Raw genomic sequence first — 21,223 nt, 5'->3', positions numbered from 1 at the left:
ATAGAAAACTTTCCAGTGGCTTTTGCTGAATCCATGCCATGCCTTTCATGTGGACATCTCGCCCCCCACAGTGCTTGGGCAGCATCCCAGCTTGGCCCGGATGAGGACTTTGGCTTCTCCTTGTTGTAAGCTGCATCTATGTGTGGTGGATGCTGCCGTGGCCAGGTGGAGAGCACAGGGCTCGCTTGGTGCTGGTGTCCTGCTGTGTCAGCCACTGGCCACCTCTTTTAGATCCAAACAGCTGCAAGGCTGTGGACCCTGAAGGAGACTGTAGATGAGAACAGAAAGGCATTGCTTTTAAGCATACTTGCTCTGGGCATGAGAAAGATTAAGTCTTCAAATTGTGCCTGGACTACTCAGTGCTCCCTAAGCTTTGGAGCAAGAAAAGGGAGAGCTTGTGAGTTCCAGTGAAAGAAAAAAACCTCACGGTACATAAATAACATTTAAGACTAATGGAGCTGTAAGAACAATAATTGCAGAACTACATGCTGGTGAATTTTTATCACACAGTAATACATATGGTAACAGCAAAGAGAGTCTCTGATTTCTTTGCTTAATCATATGAAGTACCACACATTTATAAAAGCAACCATTCCTATTCTGTTATGCTGTTCAGAATATGTTTGAAAAGCACATTAAAGTGTGGAGAAGTGTCCAAAAAAGTTGGATTGGTCTGGTTTATGACTGACAGGAAAGGCCAAGCAATTATCTGAACTCCTGATGGGACAATTTTGTTCAGATGTATTTCGGGGTCAGGAGGCAAGGATTTCATCAGAGAGAGTTCTTCAGCTTATGAAACGTACAATGTGTCCAAAACAAGGTCTGAAGTTGATTAGACATAAGAATTCAAAAGGAAATGATTTACATGACAGCCCTGGATGTATCGTCCTCTCAGTAAGATCTGACCTCGCAAGGCTGAGATAACTTACTTATGAAATAGGACTTGTGGACCCAGCTAGGAGATTCTTTTTTTTTTTTTTTTTTTCATTATAATACTTTGCAGGGAGTTAGTATATAAATCTTCATGAACCAGGTGAAAATACAGGAACAGTTACTCAGCTGGTGTAAATCAGCATATCTCCACCAACTGTGCTGGTTTACATCAGCACAAAACCAGGGCTGTGGTTTCTAGATGGGCTGAAAAGCTTTGCTGCATTTGGATGCTATTTGTCGGGTGCTTTGAAAGAGGCGTTTTTGGGCATTTTTGCTCCATTTCTAAGTAACTACCATGGACAAATGACAGGTTGCCATTTTTTTTGTCCACAAATTTTAGTGGAGCTCCTGTAAAATGATGCCAGTGTGATTGTGTTCAGCACCCAAGTCGCCCAAGCTGTCCAGGCTGCCCAGGTGGTACCGGTGTCTTTCCCTCTGATGCAGCACACACCACACGCTTGTACAGCTTTCTCACAACCACTGGGCTCATGGGGTCTGCTCGGGAACAGATGCCAATGCCAAAGGAGATGGCTCCCTTGTCACTCTGGGCTTTGCCACGATGACCACACTGGGGGCATGTGCACTAGTAGGCAGCAAGAGGACAGTGCAGCATTTCCCTCTTCTTTATCACCTGGAAGCCACGCAGTCTGAGCGCCTTCACAGGGCAAGATCACATAGAAAGTATTAAAAAAAATACATTTTCCTGCATTTTCTCCTTTTCCTTCTTTTTCCTGTTACTTTTTTTTTTTTTTCTTTTGTATTGCAGTAGACATAGCAGCCTGTTTGCAAGTATTTTATCCTTGGTGCATTTCAATGTTGTTTATTTCTACGCCTTTTGCATTTTTGTCTTCAAATTCTGGCATGCACATAGAGCTTGCTGTGAAAGATGGAGAATGGATATTTTAAAATTCAAACAGGTTCACTTTTGCAAGCTTTCTTCTTACAGGTGAGATTCCTTTCTCACACCTTCTTAGAGGGCTTTGCAAAGGTCCCTCATGCTTTTAGCAAGACAGGCTTGATGTCTCTGGAAGATTTATTATGAGTCACAACTTAATCAAGGAACTAAGAAAGATTCATTTTTCATGCAACTTGTACAGCATCATCACCTGAGAGACTCGGCGCTAGTAAATCTTGTTGGCATACTGTGAAGGGTGATCCCAAATTTTTGAAGACTCCCCAAATGCAAGCTGAAGGGATACACTGCTTTATGTCTCCTTCCAAGCCGAAAAGAAATATGTTTGGGAAATAAGCCCTTTAGATGGTAATTTAATTTGGGGCAGATGTGCCCAACAGCTATGATATCATCCTAAAGCAGGTCTTTTCTCCTTCTCCGCTCCCCCCTGCCCAGCTTTACAGGAAAAGATATGGAACATAAAGGGATTTATCAGGTGTCTTATCATAAATGTGCTTTATATCCTGAAGTGCGTCTGTGAGCTGGTTCTCATAGGTAAAAACAGCTGTTAGCTCTGAATCAGGACAAATAAACAGAAGAAAAAAAAAAAAGAAAAAGGTTGTGCACAGGAAAGGAAGAATTTCCAGCAATCATATATGCTGTGGGAAAGAAGACTAAAATCAAATATACGTCTCATTTGCCTTTAAGCACGTGATTTCTTTTGCTGTCTGAACCATAGGTGAATTTGCTTTCATCTGAAAGTGGATTCAGCAGCAAGCAGTGCTGCTTGCAGTGAACCTGGAGAGACTGTCTTTGGCTGGTAAATCAGGCTCCGTTCGCTTAATCATCGGCAGCACCGCCCAGGCAGCCAAGGCAGGTGTAAAGTAATGCTGCCTGTTGTGGTGGTCTCAGCTCTCTGAACCCCCTCCCCCCCAAAAAAAAACTCCCACCCACCACCAAATTAATTTAACACCAATTAACGATTACCATCATGCCTGAGGCATCCCTCAGGATGGCAGAAGTTAGGTACCAGGGACCTGGGAAGTGCTCAGTGAATGTAGATACCTCCTGGGAGAAGACAACCCTGGACACTAAATCACAGCCTAGGATATAGGTGGATTTTCAAGTCTGAAGTCACAATTTAGTTGATTTTTAGGTGGCCTCGGTCTTACCCCAGAAGAATTATATTAGAAGGAAGAAACAAGGAGCTTTGAGGTGTAGCAGGAATAAAGGGATTTTGTAGCATGCTTTTGTAGGTGTAGCATGCAAGGCATTTTGTCTTCATTTTCTATAGGTGTATTGGGAAGCGTGGAAGTCCCGTAGTCTTTTCTCAGAGGTTTTTTTATGTGAAGCTTTTTTTTTTTTTCTTTTTATGTGAAGATCTTTAGATTTTTCACAGAGCAGTAATGTCCAGTCTTTTTGCAAAAAGTGAAGAGATCTCTTGGCATGGGCAGCTTGCAGGGCAGAACATGTAAGGCACCCTACCACTTCAGCCAGTGCTTGTGCCCCACCACATGGAACATGCTTTCATCACATGATGGACAACCCCTGTGCTTTCAGCACCCAAACCCCACATGTTTTGTTGGGTAAGGGGGACAAGTGCCTACCCTGAGGAGAAAGGCTGCTGGGACAAGGAGTACTGCTTATCACTGTGTGGCACTTGCTAGGAGAACAAGATGGCCCATGCTGGTGCTAAGAGGCTGGGGGAAGCTCTTCATGTCCATAAAAGCATACATAGCTGCGCAAATGAACAAAGAGGAAGAAAAAATGCTAAATGCAAAAACCCCAAACCTAACTGCAATACTCGCTCGTTTTGCTCTTTAAACATATGAAGCCAGCAGTGCTCACGGTGAATGCCAGGAGTATGAAAAGGCTGATGAAGGGTGAGCGCCAGCAGTCCCAGCCTTTCACACTCATTGCTGCTGAATCATACATAACTGCACATAACTCCACATCGCCCCATTTGGGGCTGTGCGAGTCGTTGCCAAGACAGTGACATCTTCGGGCTTTCAGAGTGTGGAGAGCTGCACTGACCATTCTGAGGGAGATGGGGGGGCAGGATTTAGCCAAGCACGACAGAAATATGTGTATCTGGGAAAAAAAAAAAGAAGAGATCAGGATAAAATTATTTTTTACTGCAGCCATTTAGGTCTTGGCTTTGTGGAAACTGTTTCAAGCCCTTCCTTAGGCGGGTCAGCAGGCCAATTCCAATGATAAATACAAAACTCTGAGATCATTATTCCCTTCTTGGATTTTAACTGATTAAAAGCTCCATTCTGTTTGGCTGGGATGCAGTCCAAAGCCCAGTGACCACCCTGCTGCAGCAAAATGCTGAATTAGGGTATTCTTGAAAACCTAAAACATCACTTATGCTTTTCCTGATAGGAAACAGATAAAAGTCCATGGTGACTCTGTCTTGAATCGTTCGTGCCCTTGCAGTCGTCTTCCTCCAGGCTTGATAAAATCCTCTTGCAGTTGGAGGGTGTAGCAGTTGGGGCACTTGGTGCCGGTGGAGTTTTTTGGGCTGGGATTTCATCTCCTTGAAGGCAGGGGAAGGCTGGCTGCTGACCAGGCAGCGTGTGGGCAAGGCTGCTCGAAGCCCTGCCGCGGGCTGGGGTTGTGTGGCTGCCTGAGCAGTGGCTAGGACACCCCTCTCCGTGCTTTTTGAAAAATTGTGGTCACCAAAATCTGGGTTGACCGCATCGTCTTCACTGGTGTTAGCATCATTGGCTGGATCTTGGTTAATGTTTTGCTTCCACAGGTTTTATTCTGGGGCATGAGTTCAGTGCATTTTCTGAACAGTCTGAAACACTGACTTCCAGTGGTCATGTATGTTCAGGCTGGAATATTTCAACATTAAACTCCACCTTACTTTGGATTTTAAGTGAGGATGAGCATTTCAGGACAAGAAGAAACTCAAGCCCCTTAAACCTATCCACCTCCACTGCAGTAGGTGAAACTTGCTTTCCACAAGAATTCCCAAGCATATTATGGCAAATTTCCCCAACCTTTCTGCAGCTGCATTGGCAGGGGTCCAGCAGGCTAAAGGCAGTATCAAATTGAATGTAAAGGTGCAATATACATAGCCCAGAGCTACCAGCACAAAAGGGTCTGCCCTGGATCCTGTAGCTGCAGAGGCCTCCATAGCACCCAACGCACACCCGGCCCTGGGCAACCAAAATGTATATTAAAAATTATTTATCTCTTCCCTTACGATGAACAGCAATGTCCTGTCACTCCTGGAGGATCTTCTTCAAGCTCGTGCCTTAGGAGCACAGCCAGCCTTCTCCTGTGCTCTCCCAGGAGGACGTTTCTCCTCCCTCTGGGGGATCCTCCACTGAAGGAGGTTTCCCCAAGCCATGGTCATCTTTTTTGGTCTGGATAAAACAATGTCTCTTCATTTTCTTAACTCCCTGTGAGGGCTACATGTAAATGTTAATCCTGTCTTGAATCAAGGAGAATTCTTTTTGCTTTGAAATGGCATCAGTATGACATCCCTCGACCTTTCTGGGGCTGCAGGTGCTGCTGCTCTCACTGCGGGCTGCTGGAGATTTGGGTTTTGGGTTGGAGGGGGCTATAGATGAACCTAGGTGTGAATGCAGGATGAGGGAAGCAGCCTTTAGGATAGGCTGCTGCCTGTGTGGGATGCTGCCTTGCTCTCCTCCCTTCCCTTCTTAGCTGTTTCCTTGGGTGCTTGGTCGTAGCATTACAGACTCACAACCATTGCAGACCCCGGCATTTCTCAGCAGTAAGAAACATTGTACTTAGTGATGGTTATAATGTGGTTTTTTACAGGTTTAAAATAGCAATTGCCAAAAATTTCCCTGACTCCAACTGATGCTTTGCAACTGGTTGGGCAGGAGTCCTCCTCACAGCCTGGCACAGGATGGCCAAGGTAAAACTGGTTTGGAGGAACAAGGGTGTTTCCTTTCTCTTGGCGACAGGCAGGGAGCAGCAACAGACACCTTGACTAGAGTGGGGCATTTATTTGGATGCCTCCCCCATGACTTCTTAGAAGGCCAGCTAAGGAAATACAGGCCAGATGGAATCATTAATCAGTGGGTGCACAAGTGGTTGAAAAACACGCTGAACTTATCACAGTTTGCCATCAAACTGAAAATTCATTTTTAATGGGGTCACCCAGGGTCTGTCCAGGGCCTGTTTCTGTTTGATATTTTCATTAGTAACTTGGATAATGGAATAAAGTATGCTTATAAAATCGGCCCATCACACTAAGCCAGGAGGATTGCGAGCATATTGGGGCCCAGGATTAAAAGTCAAAATAGCTATGAAAAATCAGAGAGGTTTTCCAGAATCAACAAATGGAACCAAAGAGAGACACGTGCAAAATGCAAGGAGGTCAAAAGAACTTGTATTGAAACAGGGGGGTAGCTGACCAGATGGCAGAAGAGACCTGGCAGTAAGCACAGACCGGGTGATCACAGCAACATCCACGACTGTACCCATGGGGATGGGAAAGCCAAGGGCCGGGTGGTAACTTCACGGCACTGGGAACTTCTCAGCTCAAGTGCTGCGTCCAGCACTGTGCATCACCTTTTAAGAAAGATATAGATGAAAAAGAAAGCCCTGAGAGACCAACAAGGGTGTTAGGAGGTTTATAAAACCTGACCTGTGCAGAGAGGTTGAGCGATTTTGGGGCTGTTTAGTCTAGTGAAGAGAAGACGGATGGGTCTGCAGGGAGCAGATAACAGCCTTCAAAGATTGCTGTAAAGAGGATGAAAATATGTTGCCTTGACATCCACTGAGAGTGGGACAAGGAGTAATAGGTTTAACTGGAAGGGAGATTTAGATTAGATATTAGGACAAACTTCTCAACTATAATCAAAGATAAGCTCAGGAGCAGGCTATTTTGTGGGCTGGGGAAGCACAGTCATTAGAGGTTTTTAAGAACAAATTAGATGAACATCTGTCAGAGACAATCTGTTACATCTTGTCTCACCTCAGTGCCAGGGAATAAGCCACTTGGCCCTACCTTGCTAGGGTTGCTTTATCTTTCCCTGCAGTGATTTCCTGGAGTTTTGCAGGAGCTTAGGGAGCTGTGTCAATATCTCTTGGTCTACTGCTCAGGAAGCTGAACAGCTCTGGCAGAAGGAAAACACAAACATCTACCTGGGACATAAGTAACACGAGCACGTTGTGGCTGGTACTTACACAGGCATTAGCCACAGCTGCATGTCTTTGCTTATAGACCAAGACATTGCAGAACTCCACTTAAATTCAAGCTATCCTTGAGCTTCCTCACTCACTTGGATCCTTCCTTAACACATCTCCTAAGGCACCTGAGGGCAGTGATGAAGTTCTTCTCTCAAGCCTTATTCCTGATGTTTAAGTAGGTTTGGTACCCAGAGGAGGCTCTCACAGGAGCCATCTAACACCATAGTACTGAGGTTATAAATTCAGTCTCCACAGCATAGTTCCTAATTAAAATGCTAAAAAGTAAAACATCAAAGTTGCAAACGGCGAAGGCAACCATACTGCATTGTACATCAAACCGGTTGTACACTGGTAATTCATTGTCTTCCTCTTTCTCTACCTTTTTTCAGTGTGATAGAGCCTGTGATAAAATGTGCTTTAAAAAGCAGATGGTTAAACAAGATGTTCCATCTGCTTACTATTATAGCTTCTGCCCCAAGCTGTGAATCAGTGCCTCTTCACTGCAACAGCCCAGGATTATTGGAGCATATAGGTTTGTGTTCTAGGAAACAGTAAAAAATGTCTACTCAGTGATAAATAGTTGCTTCTTCTTTAGAAGCACTTGTTATCACCTCCTCATACCGAATATTTTTAGTACTAGCAAAGTATCTTCTTTTCAGCTCCCTTGAGGCATCTGCTCTCCATATGGCAGACTTGCCTCTGCTTCTACAGCCTGTTTCTGGGAAGGAGACTCCTGATATGACAAATTGGAATTATTTCCAGGTCTTCAAACACTTCACTAGTTCCTGACTCATGTAATTGAGCCTAACAAATTCTGCACAACTGTACATGTTTTAATCCCTCTTGCCTACCTAATTTTTGTCATATTGCTTCCGCTGTCAGCAACCTGCCCTTAAAACATCGACACAAGGCTGTCGGTGGCAGAGGGTCTCTTAGGAGCCAGAGCTGGTGCTGAGCCCACCCAGGGTACATCAAGCCTCTGAGCCATCCTGCTCCTCTGCTCCTTGAAGGAAACCTGCTGGAAGCAGTATGGTCACCCCATCCCGGCTGTGATGGTGGGGCCGCTGGCACAGGAGCACAGCTCCTTCGAGCATCCATGCCATCTCCTTAGCAGTGCGGATCATGTAGGAAAAGTGCAGCCATCCCACTGCTATGGGCCACGCTGTTTGCTTTCTGTGGTTTCTAAGCCCCGTTTTTTGGAGTGAAAGCTCCTTCTGCAATCACACAGAAAAGGGACAGCATTTTTTTTCCCCTTTGGTTTGGCAGCGAATGCCAGAGGATGGATCAAGAGCTAAAAAATAATCACTCGTGTTTGTGTGTTGTGTGTATATCTATAGTTACCCTCTTATTCCCCATTGTAACCTGTGATATATGCATACTCTCTGACCTCACACTATAAAACACATGCACTACTCAAATATATTTCCTCATGTCTTACTCTAGGAGCTGTCAGTTTGAATTCTTCTAGAAGCTGTTACAGTACAAAGAGACACAAAGCTCTGTCAAGTAACTCGTTCTGTACAACAACATGATATTGCAAGTAACAGCAGAGGAAAACCACACAGTTGATACTTTAAGGGCAAGACCTTGATAGAAAATCAGTGGACAGCACTGAGTACTGATACCTCTGACTGGTAATGTTTGCATATTTTAATAACACTCAGAGCACTCATTCTCCTTCCATGCTTACAGAAATCAGGGAAGTGCCACGTCAGCTGATGGGAAGAGATCTGTGTGTGTGGGGAGGAGCAGCACCAACGCCCTGTGGAGCTGCAGAGAAGCGGGGAGTGCTCCATGTCAGTGGACCCCGCATCGTGCTGGCTCCCCAGCACATTGCCAGTCTTAAGTTATACCAAATGAGCTGTAATTTTGTCTTGAAAATCTAATGCTTTAAACTATCCACAAGGTATTTTTTCTAAGATCTATAGCTAAAACTCCAAGGATATAATATGTGGCCATGAGAAATGCACCTAGCCATACTATCTTTTCTACAGTACATATTAAAACCTTCTTAATTGGAAATAAAAGAAGTCAATTGTTTGGAAGCTGAGTGCCACATACAAAGTACCTAGAGACAAGAAAAGTACTGCAGATCCTATTGAAAATACTGGGGACAAAGTAAAAGCAGAGTAATTCAGGTGAAAAATAAAATCTGAGGTGAAAAACCTTCAATGTTTTTCTTAAGTTTTTCGTTAGTGAGAAACTGACCTACCTGTCATTTTATGCTTTAAGTAAGATATATGGAACAAAGATTTTCTTTCTTGCAAATTAAAATAATATGTGGAGTTGTTTTTTTGAGAAAGCTCAGAAATCTGTGTTTTATGGAGATGGAAATAAACTTTGCATATGAAGCGGTAGATAGGGCACATTCAGCAAGCATGTTATCGCTTAGCTTCTGCATATAAGACAGTTTCTGTGGCTAAACGATATGAAATGTTTCAGTAATTCATTGCATCATTAAGGACATAAAGGGCACAAATGTGTCAAACTGAGTATGCTGTTTTGTCTCAACTTTTCCTACATCCAAGGTTACAGCAGGACAGTTCAGTGGCATGTTCCCAAACACTGAACCATTGCCAACATTTTCTTAATGGGATTAAACTGTGCCTTGTTACTGTACAAAGACATATTTTAAGTACACTTGGCCATTTATTTGATGTATGATTCTCTTTGGCTGAATTATTATTCTGTGTTTATGAATAGTAAAGTCTTTATTCCATTACTTGCTGTAATTCGTCTCCTAAAATTTCTCTAATTAGTGATAGAGCTATTAAAAGAATGGAGAAGCAAGATGGGACATTTAGAAGTTTTTCCCTTCTGTGTGTATCTCTATACATAATTGAATAAATACGAGAAGTACAGCATCTTGATGTACGTACAATTAAAGAAGAAATTGAATTGATGAACAACTGTCTGGAGGGACTATCCTGAGATGACACCTTGCCTTGAAGAACCTGAAGGAGGGCTTCAGAGAAAATAGAGCAGCAATACTAACCACAGCTAAAACAAGGCACGGGCTGGCCAGGGACAGGGCTCAGAGGCTGAGATGGGGATAGGGAGGGGACTTCTGCCAAGCTGGGCCTCTGGTATCGTTCTGCCACAGGCAACGCAGTGGCAGGGACCATCGCTCCAAGTCATCCTTGGGCTGGCATACAGGTGGCAGCCACAGTCACAGCAGATTGAATACACTGAAAATATTTCTGGTGGCTGCAAATTCTAAATTAAGCTGCAACTAAAAGGTAGTTTTCCCTCCCTTGAAGCTGGCCAGACAAATGCCTACAGCACATGCAGGCTGACCAGGCTCCTTTCCCTGCAGCTCACCTCTCTCTCATGGAAGCAGCAGCTCAGCCTCCCAGCCCAGCACAGCACCGGCAGGTTTCCCTTGCTCTGCTGAGCAGCCGGCACCAGTCCTGGCACCGGGACCCTGTGCCTTGTACGAGCGGAGCAGAAGCACACACTGCTGCAAAGACTGTTTTCAAGGTCTCAGATGAAACAGTTTGTTGATGGCTGCTTTTGAGCCCCTGCAACAACAGTTTGCAGACAGAGGGGACCATTCCATGCTCCACCACTCCACCGTGGTAGCTGGCATCTCGTCCTCAAGTCAGGACCAGCACCTGGCCTGGGCAGAAATACCCAGCCTGATGCAGGAGCCAGCGAGTCCTTGTGACGAGGACACTGGGAACTTTGATCAGGCTGAGCAAATCACGCCAGCGCTTCCTGTTGCAGAGGTGGGGAGGAAAACAGAAGGTTGTAATTACAGAGTCACACAGAATCACAGAATGGTCGGGGTTGGAAGAGGCCTCTGGAGTTTGTCTAGCCCAGCCCCCTGCTAAAGCAGGCTCACCTACAGCAGGTTGCACAGAATTGCATCCAGGCGAGTTTTGAATGTCTCTGGAGAAGGAGACTCCACACCCTCTCTGGGCAGCCTGTTCCAAGGCTCTGTCACCCTCAAAGTAAATAAGTCCTTCCTCATATACAGGTGGTACCTCCCGTGTTGCTGTTTGTGCCTGTTGCCCCTTGTCCTGTCGCTGGGCACCACTGAGCAGAGCCCAGCCCTGTCCTCTTGACACTCACCCTTAGGATATTGGTAGACATTATACTTACTATATGTAGATGTCATCTCCAGGCAGGTGACACCCATGCGGGACCCCAGACAGCAGCACTGGAGACCTCTGCGTGACCACAGCAGGTGAGTTGCTACATAGCAGCAGCATGATAAAGCCTAAAATAGATGGACTCTGTATTAACACAGACACAAACTCTTACTGCAGAGTTGTTAATCATCATAAAATGTGTTCTACAATAACTTTTGAGAGCTCAACACTTACTACAAACATATCACGGCCAGGACTCTGCACCGCTTGGTCCCTGCAATTGTTTAGCAGTTGAAGACCTTCACCTGCTTAAACATTGATTTATTGAAGACTTGATTCTGATCTTATTTCACAGCTATGTAATTCCGCTGCTATGACGTTATTCCAAATGACTATAAAATACAATGCATAAATGTGGAAAAATTAGGAGTATTGCCAAAAGGTGCATGGGGAGAACATTCATGTATTTTTTATTTTGATGCTGAAGACCACAAGCCTGATTCTCCCTTCTTGAAGACTGGTAGAAATCAGGAAGAGTATATTGCAGTTATGCTGGTAAGTATGAGAGGATGATTAAGACAATGACTTACATCACAGGTCAATGTTTTCTGTCTTTCATTTTACTCTAAAAATCTTTCAATTTCTGTGTATAATCACAAAGGGTGAGCACTGGTGACTATGCTTTATAATGAAGCAGGGTCGCTCAGCTCCTTCCCACAAAGGATCCGAGACAACAGTACCAAGGTCTGCACTGCTAACAAGGACTGCACCACTTCCAGCGCAAAAGCTGCCTTTGGTAGAATTAAAACAAATTTATGGCAAAAATTAAAACATTTATATTTTAACATCTCCAGACTTTATTAGGTGTTCTTTATACAGTCATCTGGTATGTTTAAAGAGTGAGCAATCATATAAAAGGAAATATGGTCATAACTGATTGAAGTAATAAAACCCTGAAACTAAATAACATCTCATAACTCATTACACAGCATATATTAGATTTCATTACATCAGTATATGACTTAGTAGTAAATTCTCCTGTTGGTCATAAACCTCTAAAGTGTTGTCATCCTGAAAAATGAAATTAAAAAAGAGAAAAAGACAATGCCAGGACGCTCTGGCGGTGCTCGTACGGTTACAGCACAGCCCCACCTTGCGTCAGGGTGAGCTGGCCTTGATGGGCGGTGCTGGGGGTGGGTGACATGCTTCTCCCCACCGCTGCCATCGTGTCCAGGACAAAACTGCCCCTCAGCTTGGGGGACTGGTGTTGCCAGGGGTTCATTTTTGTGTAGCTGACCTGCTGCTGAGCTCGTCACCCTTGTGTGCTGATGAAGCCATGTCTGCCTGGCACTGGGCAGCTCCTGCAAGGGTGACGGGTGAGTGCACTCTCCTGGTGCAGGGTTATAGAAGACAGAGCCGTGGGCTGGGTGCCTGTGTTCCCTCTGCTGCGGCACCCGGGAGCATTAGCTGCTGGGGCTGTCACCCACTGCCTCGGCAGGGCACATGGAGGGCTCGCTGCCCACCCGTCCTCCTCACCCTCTGTCAGAGGCCATGTCACCACGGTGGCATGGCATCATTTCCAGTATTCACCAGTCGCCATTCACAGCCTGACTGCTGCGAGCTAGCAAACACAAGCTGGTCGCTCTGCCACATGCCCTGGGCCATGGAGAGCTGGATGGACACCCACCCCAGCTACTCGCCACTTGGAGAGAGGGCAAATGGCCCAGATAGATGGCATGGCTGGAGCCCAGTGGGACTGTGAGCTGGGGCTGTCAGAAGGGATGTTGGAGGAGCAGCTCACCAACCCATGTTACCCCATGGAAACCCCAGCATAGGGGTTTTGCAAAATCCCTGCTCTTTCTGAGGGTGAAACATCTCCCAACACTTGGGCTGCTGAGTCCCAAAGGCTCTTCAGGGTGCTGGTGCCTTCCAGTGTCCTTCAACAGGCTGAGCAGAGGGTCACTTGTGGCCTGAGCATGCCCAGCTCAGGGGTGTGAGGAGGTAGCACCCACCCTCGGGGAGGCGAGGAGCTGGGGCTCATTCCCGACACAAGCTCACCAGGCGTCTTGCTCCCCGTGCCCGCAGCTCCTCTGTGCTATGAGCAGTGAATGCTTCAGGAAAACTGCACAAATACGGACCTTTGAGCAGGGACAGACTCTGTTTGAGCCATGCAGCCGCAGAGCCAGGGGCTTGCTCCACATCTCCTTGCAGCCCCCGGAATCTTGAACTCTTGTAGCGCTGTGGCACAGCACCAATGTATCTCCCTGATGAGGAAAGGCTGAGGGAGCTGGGCCTGCTCAGCCTGGGGAAGGGGAGGCTGAGAGGGATCTTGTCAATGCGTACAAATCCCTGAAGGACGAGTGTCAGGAGGACGGGCCGGGCTCTTTTCAGTGGTGCCCAGCGACGGGACACAGGCACAAACTGCAACTCAGGAGGTTCCACCTGAACAGGAGGAAAAAATTCTTTCCTTTGAGGGTGGCAGAGCATTGGAACAGGCTTCCCAGAGAGGGTGTGGAGTCCTCTTCTCTGGAGAAGAAAAAACCTCTCCCCTGCCTCCTTGGGATCTCAAAACCCGTCTGGACGTGACTCTGTGCAACCTGCTGTAGGTGAAGCTGCTTGAGCAGGGGCTTGGACTAGATGAGCTCCAGAGGCCACTTCCAACCCTGACCATTCTGTGGTTCTGTGACACCTCACTTGGAGCTCCCTCCTCCAGCAGCACAGCCCAAGTCTGGGCAGGGGACCAGCCCAGGGGCTGGGTAAGTTGCTTCCCCCCAGGGCTGGCAAAGCTGCAGCTTTGCCCCAGGTCCCCTTTCTTGTTTGAGTGTTAGGGTTGGCATCTCCTGCCTCAGGACCAGATGGGCTTCTGCTAGTGAGGTGGGTGGTGGGTCCCTCACTGCAGGCTGGGAGATGCTGCTGACATGATTTCTGAGCAGCCCTACATCACCCCACAGCAAGCCCCTTGCCGAGGTCTTCCCCCCCACCACGCAGGACACCACAGCTCAGGCACAAGGTAGGCTCTGGGACTTGTTCACGACACTGGCCTGGCAAAGCCAGGCATAAGCAGAGGCTGCTGTGGCTCTGAGTGGCAGCTATGAGCAGCGTATCTTCTCTTCAATTCCCCAAAAAGGTTTTTGCATTTTTTTATTTTGAGAACCAACCTCCCCTCCTCCATTTGACAGTTTATAATTACCCAGAGCAACTGATCAACAACTGTGCCATTTGCAACATCTGGGAGATCTTAAGGCAGATCCCAGTCCAAGCTGCACTGATGTAATTGTTTTGCTGGGTGAAGGATGATAACTCTCTCCACGTGTGTTTATACTCCTTCAAAATAATCCAATGGTTTTTTTGAAGCTCACTTATGTCAACACGTGCTTTATTGTGTCTTATGTGTTTTTACAGAGCTGGGTGGAAGCGGCTGGAGAAGTCCCCTTTCGAAGCATACCTCCTCATGTTCTTTTTGAAGTAGCCTGTTCAATCACTATAAAGTATCATGGCTTTAATAGCTGTTTTGGAGGTGTCCAGCCACACCCCTGTGTTTGATATACATATGAAAAGGTAAGTATAAAAATTCATGAAAAAGATCTCCCAAAGCTCCAGGGGTGGAGGTGGCTGCATTCCTCCTTTCCACGAGAAACAGCAAGAGCCCGCGATCAAAGAACAAGGCTGTGCACAGCCAGGCACCCTGTACCCCAAGCTCTGCACCAAGAACCAGCTCTGGGAAATAGCTGCAAACCTACAAGTTGTCCTGCAGAAGATGTTGCTCCCAGCAGGAGCTGTCCTCAAGACCTGGGCAACAGATGGGGTGGATAATGATGCTCTTTGGAGTAAGCCAGGTGAACCTGGGCTACCATGTGCAAACATTAAACTACAGATCTGAACATCTAATCTGTCATAATTACATCACCGGTCTTATAATGGGAATAGCAGCCTCTGTAAGACAGCTGTACTTCTGAAAGGAAATACTCTTTGTTACTTTTTCCCTGGAATTTCTTTCTTTTTTTTTTTTTTTCTGTGGGGGGTTAGGGTTTTTTTTTTATTTGTTTGAGATTTTTTTAAAGAAAAATAAAGGATCTCTGGCTGCTACCAGTGCAGACCCACGTCCTGACTTTGCCCTGCTACAATGCAAGTGCTCCTAGGCAGGGATGACTGCCTCCATAAAGCTCCAAAATGCTGATCTCACCCCTTCTCTGGTACCTCGGCTTTTGCAACACGCAGAATAGAGCTGAGCCAAACCTCACCTGGCAGCAGAATACATTTTGCTTTTTATCAGAGCCACCTCTACACTGCTGTGACAGTCTCGTGAGTTCCAGCAGGCAGGCTGGGTGCCGAGCGTCGCTGGAGGCCTGCTTATACACTGATGGAAAATTAAAGGAGTTTTCTTCCATCTTCTTCAGAGTGAGAGACTACAGCTGAGAAACATTTAGGACATGGAGAATTTTTAGTTAATTGAAGTAAACCAAACATATCTAGCTGCTTTTACGACTATTTCATAATAGTATCTTTTTAAGCTAATACTCCACCAGGGAACACAACTTGCAGACAAAAAAACCCTCTGAAGTGCCTTGAAGAGAACTGAGCTTTGGACTCTGAACTTTCCTGCTTATAAACAATCATTTCAATCTGCTGGGCCGCAGCGGGAGTATGAGGCTTCATAAAAGGGCTTAGGTGTTGTAATACTGAGCGCAGCAGTGTTTAACTCCACATCTTGCTATCCAGACTCCCCATGCAATCCAGAAGATTTAGACACAAAGAACCAGATCCACACAGGCCAGTGGGGAACCGCTTTAGGAACCACTGAGGAGAGCACAGCCCAGCTGTGCTGAGGTACCTCTTTCTGATCAGGTTTCAAGCCCCAGATCCCTTCCCAGTGCAGGAACTGAAGCAGCACACTCTCATAAAACAGCAACAATTCCAGCACTTGCTTAGGGTTTGCAAGAAAAAGATCCAGTGTTCCCCTTCTGCCACAAAGATGTGAGCACCCCAAACCCAGACCTGCCCTGCAGCTGCTGGGGCATCCTCTTGAAGCTGTTTTGGCTTTCACGGAAAGAAATAGATGAGGTTGGGCCAGAGGAGATGGGTACTTAGGTTGCATCCAGGCACTCTGGAAGGACAAGGACAGCTTGGGCTCCACTCACGATCTGGTTCAATGGAAAGTACTTAAATATTCTTTAAGGAAAAATTAAAAATCAGCGAGTGCCATGAACTTGGGGTTCCCAAAGTTTGGACACCTTAGGATGCACAGGTGTCACCCTCTGCAGTGGCCTGCAAAGCACCCTGGCCTTTGCCAAACCACCATATACCTCTCCTCAACATCCTACTCAGCAGTCCCATTTCCCAAAATGGGTTCAAGCACAAGTTTTTCTTTCTCCCCCTTCCCAGTGGCCATCTTTGGTCTGCACATAAACTCCCCAACCTCACCTCATCCTCCTCACCACGTACTCACCCAAGCAGGCAAAGGGGACTGAGGTCAATTTATTTTCCTTACACTTCTTCCAAATCCTTGCACGTGGTTTCCTAACCTTGGGTCTACCCCAATCCCTCACCCGCCCTGTGCTCCTTGCTTGAGCCCTTGGCTTATCTCCTTGGTCCACTTGCCAGGGCTGGCTTGGGTACTGCAGGAGAGAGCTGAGCAGAGCAGAAGCTGTGAGTAAAGACAATCAGCTGGTGGACGGTAATTGCCCGAGCAGGCAAGTGCCTCTAGGCAAGTAGTCAGCCATTGCCTTTCTTTTGAAGCAGCTTGTAAAGCAGCCTAGAAAGCAGTTCTAACCAACCTACTCAAGTCACACTCTTTCTTGGTGGAGTTAATTACACCTTTCAAAGCAGAACCGAGTCAGCCAAAGGGACTAACAGCTCCATGTGCACTCCAGAAAAGACGTTAATTAGAGAAATAAAACATTTGCAGAGAAGGGAACGGTGAATCCACACGTTTTTGTGAAGAAAAAGTGAGCCCACAACCTGCTGGCGTAAGCTAGCATCAAATCACCAGCAAGGTGAAGGAGCTGAGGGCTCCTTCTCCAGGCATGCCTGAGAACACCCACCTGGCCAGGGGATGCAGCAACGCACAGGATTTCTGGCACCCTGGGGCATCAGACCAACCTGGCATCTAGTCTCAGCACCACCAGCGCTGAGGTCCCTGGGCAAACCAGGAACTATTTGACACCGAAGGACTTATAAAACTGCACTGAAGGAAGCTTGGAGCTCCACGTGGCCTGCAAAGGAGTTTGAGGAAACAGAGTTCTGGGATCAGGCCTAGGTTTTCAAGGGTACTTACATGCTAAGCCAAATTGTTTACAATGGAGATAGTTGCCTACAGATTTTCCAAAGTCTTAGCCCTTTGGGCCTTAGACCAGCTAAAAGAGGTGAAGAGAAGTGCAGTCACTCAAGGCATATTCAGGCAAGCCGCACAGCAGGTGGGACACGGAGCTCCAGCCCTGGTCTCACCCTGGAGCAGTGGTGGCTGGGGTTGCCTCTGCCTCTTCTGTGCTGCAAGGGCAGCTCTCACCCGGGCCAAAATTTCAGTCCACGAAAACTGACCGCAAGGGCGCAGCAGTGGTGTGGGGAAATCCTGAAGATAATCTCTGACCTTTGCTATCTAGAGAGAAAATGCTTCAAGTAGGAACGTGTTTACCATATTAATGCTAAAACAGTTCCATTATAATCAAAAGCATGACGTTTCATCAAAATTCTTATGAAATTTATATCTGCTGTAGTTCTCCTTCACATGGAAGTTGGATGTAAAACAAGCATATGTTTCTTGTTACAGTGCTGAAAAAAATCCATTGTTTCTGGGTTGACCCATTCAAAATTTAAAATAATGTCTGCCATAACAAACATGATCTTCAGCAATCAAAATGTATTCTTATATTTCACTATTTAATAAAAGAACTTCCAAGTGAAGGGCAGATTTGCTTAAAAGCGATGAAAATTAATTCAACCTAAAACTGTCATCAAACTGCAGGATTAGCAATACCAGCTCAGACCCTCTTAACTTGACACACGTGATTTAGATGTGCCGAAGATGTTGTGAACAAACTACAAGATGACCTCAGTAATGTATGGAATCTGTATAGAATTTACATCCAAAAAACTACATTAATGAAGATGAAGGTTTCAAAGTCAAGCTAGGAAGTGCCAGAGGCACCATTGCCTTCCACATGGTGCTATGACCTTAAATTGCAGTTTTGCATTCTTCACAGTACCACCCTTTCTCTTATTCAGGATTATTTTCAATCCTTCTCAGTGCATGGCTCAGCCTGGCTTTCTTGCAAGTCTGTACAGGCCACAAATGTTACCAGCTTCTTTATAAGGATTTCTGCACTTACCATCAGAGAAATAAGGACTGTGAGGTCTTTTTCACATCTAGGAGAATCCCCGTGAGATTTGGTCCTGGCACTGCACCGTGGTCCTGTAGCATCCATTGTGTGTATGGATGAATACTGACACTTTCACGCAGGATTTTCTGAAAAGATCTACTGAACCTAGAGATGTGATTGCTCTGCACTTCTGCAGATGTAGCCCCAAACACCACGTATTAAGTATTTAGCAAAATAGTTTGTGCAAACCAGGTGTCTTGTTCAGTGTTAAAGAACCACCTTATGACAGCAGCCAAAAGAAAACAGTTCTCCAAACCACAGTGTTCCTTCTTTCGTCATCAGACCAACTTTTCACCTGTGGCAATTTGACCCCCTTTACTGTTATCAAGCTTTTCCTTAAAATGAGGCAGTTTTGCACATAGCAAGCTCATGGCTGCATGGTCCTGGATCGTTCACAGAGCAGCACTGAGCCTGCACAAGTGCAGGATCGCACAGACAGCTGCACAGGTGGCATGGAAGCATTACAAGGAAATTGCAGATCTGAAAATCCCTAATTTTGCAAGTCCATTCCTTCCCTTCCCAGATATTTTAAAGGATAAACGCAAGAATTCAAAAATGGGAATCACACTGACCCTCCAGCTTGCCACCAGCAGGATTCAGATCTTTCATACAAGAAAACTCCTGTTTCTTCTAGCTACAGATTAATGACAGTTCACTGTACACAGAGCGGAACATTAGAGGTTGAAACGTGAGATGTCTTCCAAATTACTCATCCATTAGCCAGCAGCACAAGCACCCAAACCTCACATCACATATTCTAGAAAGAGTTTATATTCTTTAACACAAAGCTGCTACAGATCCTGGTTCCCAGGCAACAGATATCCCTCTTAGACTCGCCACCTTCCTCCGTTTCTCACTGTTTCTAGATTCTCCTAAATGTCTCAAAGTATACACACCCATCTCTGCCAAAAAACAACAAATACATTTTCCTTACTAATATCATTCTAAGATACAATTAAAAAGTATTCAGTGAACTCTTTCAAAATACTTCAACAGGAGACTACTGCACATCATGGGAACTTACAAGTTAAAAAAGATCGATCCAAACCAGAAGCATCTGAAAACACACCTAAACAAAAGCTGTCAAACCACCTCAGCCTCAATGAACAGGCAAGCTCTTAACATGGCTTCCTCTTCTCAACTTTAACTCCTATCAAGATCACTTGGAAACACTCATTAACTTGTACTACTGTCCTCCGACTCTTAAAATGTTAAATTTGAGTGTAAAGAGGTCAGTGATTTCAGGTGTGTTAGGCCAATTGGAACATGGCTGCTTTGCACTCTACTCAAAAGGCCAGCCTATTTTTAAGTGCCTGATGCCAACAAAACCTTTTCTCTAAGTCAGGTATTTTTTGAGAGACTTTTGAGCCACATTAATCTTAATCCAAACCTACGGTCAAATAAGCAGATGCTGTCCTTCTACAAAATCCTAGCTTTTGTAGGAGTTTGACCAGCTATGCTTTTCAAATGCTACTTCTGTTAAATAATTAAATATTCTAATATTATTATTATAACAGATAGCAAAATAGTTCTAATTCCATTAGAAAAATTCAGTATTCTAATAATTCCACAAATTCGAGTGCAAAAAATTCAGGTCCTATTTGTCTCTTGGAAGAAAATCAGAAAGTTCTCAAAAATACTTCATATTATATATGCTTCAATCATAAGGTTTTACTATCAGAGACGAAACAAACCTCACATTCTTAGCATAATCTCCCCACAGACTTCTAAGGAGTATCGGTGTTGCAGATATTTTTGCAGCATTTTGTTTTACTGCATCAGGCTGTGAAGTTTTGAAATATGTATCTTACCCAGGGATCACTGTGTCTATCCTATAGCTGTAAGCAACTGAAGCAAGCAGGTGATGAGCAATGCTAAAAGACCTTCCATTCTGACTTCTGATCCAGTACTGTACTTATCTGGTCATACCAATTCAAAACTGCAGATGTTTGCTCCATATTCATGCAACTTTTTTTTCTACACTGCTCTAGCTTTTGGTCAGTGTATTCTTGCATTTGGCAGACAAGTATGCATATCAAAAACTAAAAAACAAACCTTGGGGCTATTGCACCAGATTGTGTGCTTCACACAGACGGCTATACGATCGGCTTCAAATTTCACATGTAATACCAAAATCTGTCTCAAATTAACACTACCATTAAGTTACAGAAGACTAAACTGAAGTTCTTCAGCCAGCAAGGGCTGGTATTTTCTGGACACAACTGAATTCGTTGTTTTTAAGCAGAGCCTTAATTCCATGTGTATCTCTAATATCAGGAAGGCTGGTAGATTAAAATACTTTATACCAATCACTGTAAACAACAACATGCTTAGGCAATGAAAAAAATATATGGGAATTATTTTGTTGGAAGCACATCAGCATACCACTTTACCCTTTAAAAGGATAAAAAGTCTCAAGATGCTCACATGGGACAGTCATTATGGTTTATATGAAAATAGTCTTTTAAGGATTAACAATGTACATGGTATAAAAAGCTAGTGAAACATTCCCCAATTTTGTGATTAAGGAATCATCCATATTTTCCATTGTTGTAATACGTATGTGCTTAGATGCACAGGATATTACATTCTGCTGTCTCATGATACCATGGTAACATCAAGCACTGACCCAGTATTGTTGTCTCCAGGGAGAAGTGATAAAGGAAATAAGCAACCCCTTTTTAATTTAACAGAGCAACTAGCACCAACAGCCTTGCATGTTTCTTACCTAACCCTACAACCACAGAGAACAG

The 21,223-nt window shown here is 45.1% G+C and overlaps 1 protein-coding gene across 3 annotated transcripts in view; it reads right to left on the bottom strand.

Moving 5' to 3' along the window:
- GDF6 (growth differentiation factor 6) overlaps positions 1-21,223 on the bottom strand; it is a 151,762-nt gene extending 130,539 nt beyond the window's left edge. For 2 of the 3 annotated variants that reach the window (XR_013926684.1, XM_080378943.1), the window contains exon 1: positions 1-21,223. This exon is cut by the window's left edge and continues 13,448 nt beyond it. The gene's annotated coding sequence lies outside the window, so the exon portion shown is untranslated. The other variant, XM_080378944.1, reaches the window with a different exon arrangement.

Source organism: Falco punctatus (assembly GCF_963210335.1).
Source record: "Falco punctatus genome assembly, chromosome: 3".
NCBI lineage: Eukaryota > Metazoa > Chordata > Aves > Falconiformes > Falconidae > Falco > Falco punctatus.
Note: the sequence above shows the minus strand (reverse complement) of the source record. Positions and strands in the feature narration are given on the sequence as shown.